This window comes from Zonotrichia albicollis, chromosome 5, assembly GCF_047830755.1.
Source record: "Zonotrichia albicollis isolate bZonAlb1 chromosome 5, bZonAlb1.hap1, whole genome shotgun sequence".
NCBI classification, from domain to species: Eukaryota; Metazoa; Chordata; class Aves; order Passeriformes; family Passerellidae; genus Zonotrichia; species Zonotrichia albicollis.
Window position 1 is genome coordinate 28,718,835 of NC_133823.1, and position 4,012 is coordinate 28,722,846.

General features: G+C 34.2%; 1 protein-coding gene across 1 annotated transcript in view; it reads left to right on the top strand.

Moving 5' to 3' along the window:
- The window catches only part of GRIA2 (glutamate ionotropic receptor AMPA type subunit 2), an 88,075-nt gene extending 87,311 nt beyond the window's left edge, over positions 1-764 (top strand). The window contains exon 17 of the mRNA XM_005486327.4: positions 1-764. This exon is cut by the window's left edge and continues 1,048 nt beyond it. The gene's annotated coding sequence lies outside the window, so the exon portion shown is untranslated.
- The last annotated feature ends 3,248 nt before the right edge of the window (positions 765-4,012 follow it).

A 4,012-nucleotide genomic window follows, 5' to 3' on the forward strand; every position in this document is an offset into this window, starting at 1 on the left:
TGAGCCCAAGCTGTGATGCTCAGATACGCTCGTTGAACTCTGAAGATCAAGGTTGTTCTGGGTTGGAGCAGTACTTGATACTGGCACATGAGGATGGGTGCTGTTTTAGAGCTCCTCTTAACTCTGACATGCAGAGACTTAATGATCCAAAGATTTGGTTCAAACCTATCTCTACTTTTGTACAGTTGAGTTCATAAGTATGTGTACAGAGAGAGAAGAGTATTGATAAAAGCTGATAAATGGCAAGCAGTAAAAAGTGTTAAGTATTTTTTTTAAAGAATTAAAAAAAAAGAGAGTTTTCAAATTGTTTCTCTAAGGAAGCAGTTTTCAAACTGTTAAAAGGTAATTCTAAGCAGTAGCTAGTGAAGCTTTTGTGAAAAGAAAAACCCAAAACCTTGGCAATGTCTTTTTGAATTAAGATTGATAACTCGAATTAGATGCAGTCTGTACTGATGAAAACTTTCCTGAATCTTAATCATTATGAGTATTCTTTGCTATCTGAAGTTACCATACTTTTTAATTGTGTGTATTTAAAAAACAATAACTACTTAAAAAACAAAAAGGAATCCTAGGAGGGGTGCAATAATATTAATTTAAATGCTAATGCAAATCAAAGTTACATCGTGTTTCTCTAGCTTTCCCTGTAGAAACAATTCTGTACATTTGGTTGAAAAGCTTACATTTTTCTGCATTGTCGATACATTGCCTCATGCAGTATCGGTAAATCTCTTTTATTTTGGAATTAAATAAAAATTTAAATATGACTTGCAGCTTTAGTTGGAATCAATTTCTTAGACTCAAGTATAATGTTTACTGAGCATTGGAGAAGGCAGAGCATTGATCAGAAACTTGAAGTCCCTTCTCGTGGTACGAACTCTGAGCCTGTTTCTGCAAGCATGTGAACACAGTGTATACTCCCAGTGTGGCCAGCAAAAGAGGTGTATACAGTGTTTTCAATGTCTGTCTTACCAATCCCTCCCCCCAACTGAACTAAATCATTTCTTGGCACATCTGTAATTCATAGGTGTTCTGTGCATTACTCCTCATCAGGAATGTTGGGGAATGCATTCAGATTTCTAATGTTCAATGCTAGAATGACCAAACTAAAATAATACTGATATGGTAATTAATTTTTTTTTCAAAAAAGTAGAAATGCATTTCTGTATACAGTGGAAAGCTATTTATTGTACCTCTGGGCTCATTCCTCTAAAATTCATAGCATTAAAAAAATCTTTGTCAAGTCTGAACTGATGTATATAACTGAAATAATGTAAAGTTATATTTTCATGTTTTTATACTTAACAACATGATGGGAATACATAATGTATGAGTATTTCAATTCAGATAATATTGATTGGATAATACACATCTCAGTTAAAAAAACAGTAATAGTAGTTTAATATCCATGTTAAGAGTACATCAGTATATTGCTATATAAAGTATGTCTGTGTGCATTTAAGTGAAAAGTAGTCAAGAGTGATGAAAGCTGTCCAAGGGTTTTTTATTCCTTTTTTTATGAAAACTGTTATGGAGCAACCAAAATGTTTATGAACTCAAACTTGTGTAAATTTCAAAATGTCCTTTTACTGTAGCTTTTTGTTTACAGTACAGTATCTTATTTTCTGCTTTGTTAAATGAGTAACGGTACAGAGCTGGACATACACTTTCTAAGACATTAACGTTCTCGTTTTTTTCATGTGTACTTATATGACAGAAAATGCTTCTGATTTTATTTTTCAATCTAACACATGGCTTTTCTGGAGTGTTGTATAAACTTCAATCATACATAAAAAATCTTCTTAAAAAAGGTAAAAGACCTTTAATGTCTGCTTAGTATTATTGAAATCTGGTTTCTTATTTATTATCAATGTATTTTTCTAAGATTTTACATAGGGCAAACCTGTTTGTCCCCTACAGACATGAAATTTCCTTGAAGAGTTTAGGAAGTTTCTTCTTTTCTTGAATGAAGTGTCAATGAAGAGTATAAATGTTCTCCCAGATCATCTTGTCACTCAAGGATAGATTTACAGTAGTTTTCCTTATTGTTAAATGAAGTAATGAAACTTTTTTCCCAACAATAGGATTGTACCTCTGGACTGTAACCTTCCTGATCATAGTTACAATGACAGTGTGATAGGTTTATAAATACAAGGGGTTAAGTATCGATTCAGTAACACTACCTAAAAAATTTTGAGTTTAAACCAGTACATTTGTAATTGAACTGATTGTTGATGTGTCCAAAGCAGAGAAAGAACCTGAAAAATGGCAAGTACTTCAGGTGTCACTGGAAGAGGTGTAGTACAACACAGAGTTTACTGAAATGGCAAAGAGAGTGAAGAGGTTCACCATGTGAAAAGTTCAACATTTTCATGTAACCATGTATTTCACCTGTTAACAGTGTTTCTGCAGTGTCAGAAACTTTGGCTGATTGATGTAGACAACAGCTTTACATGAAACCTTGCACAAATAATTGTATTTTAAAATTCAAATAGATAGTTTCAGCTAACCTTTGGTGCAGAGTTACAAGAACACAGGAGTCACCAGCAAAATAGAATCAGCAGCATCTGTTGTGCATGGTATTCCTGGGGGCTACTCGGATCTGTTTTCAAAGCTTATTATTTATTATATATTTTCATTTAAGCTGTCCAGGGATCACAAAAATTTGCTGTGAGAGATCCATCAGGTCTAAATTATCTCAGAATGAAATTAAGCAAGTGACTTACATGTGGACTTAATTTGGAACATTTTGCCTTGCATCAATTTCTGTAGGTGGTAGAGAATTCTATACACCTGTGTGAGACACAACAGAGAATTGAATAAAATATTTTTTTTGTAAACAAGTGACAAAAAATGGAACAAAGTAAGATGAAATATAAAAATCTGAGACTTAGAGCTCTAACTGCCCTGCAGCTTTCATGTGTCATGTGGGCAGTCCCCAGTCTTGCTAAGGCATATTGCGTTATGTTCTTTCTTTCTCTCTTTCTTTCTTTCTTTCTTTCTTTCTTTCTTTCTTTCTTTCTTTCTCTCTTTCTCTCTTTCTCTCTTTCTCTCTTTCTCTCTTTCTCTCTTTCTCTCTTTCTCTCTTTCTTTCTCTCTTTCTTCTCTTTCTCTCTTTCTTCTCCTCCTTCTCTTTCTTCTCTTTCTCTCTTTTTTTCTCTCTTTCCTCTTGCCCCACTACATGCAGTCAGTCTAATGCATACTTTTTTAGCTTGGTAGGCTGATAGGAAATCTAATTACTGTATATAATTGTTTTGGTAGTCATTAAAATGTTTATTATAGGTCATGTCATAAATCTCTGTATTACAGCAGCAGTGATGCTAAAGATAGGAAAGGTTATCTAAGCTAAATCCTTTATCCAAGTGGCATCCACTGAACTTGTTCTTTTGTCAGTCTCCTTTATGCATCTCTTACTAATAATGAAAATTTAGCTACCTCTGTAAACAGTTCATTTCTTTACTTACCTCACTGATAAGGAAATTCTTTATACATGGAAGAAAAGCACTTAATTTCATGAAGTTGTCCAGTGAATGACTTTGTAGCATTTGCCCAAAGTTCTTCCTCCCTTTACACCTGCAACTCCCACCCAACAAGAAAGGACCACTATTTCATGCTGGGCATAGAGATACAGTTTACAAATAATTTGTCATCATTTTTAACAAATGTTAACTTTCTAAGGCTGACTCATCTGTGTTAAAAAAAGCATTTAATCCTACCAGTCTTCCAACTGCAGAATGAGATTTAAAATACGTGTTTAAATTGTGTTTTATTTATTTGCTTGAAATATCCCAAACCTGATTTTGAAAATGTTTCCTATTATAGAGTGGGAAAGGGCTGCTAAACTACTGCCTAGACCAACCCATTGGAATTTTCTTCAACTAGTTCCTATCTGGAGGTGTGGGAAGCACAAATAAAGGGGTTCCAGTGGATCCCATGAGCTGTGCAGGACCATTCTGATTCCTTTGCCTCTTTCAATGCACAGAAGGCAAGAAGGTGGAAAAAGCTGAAATAGGAC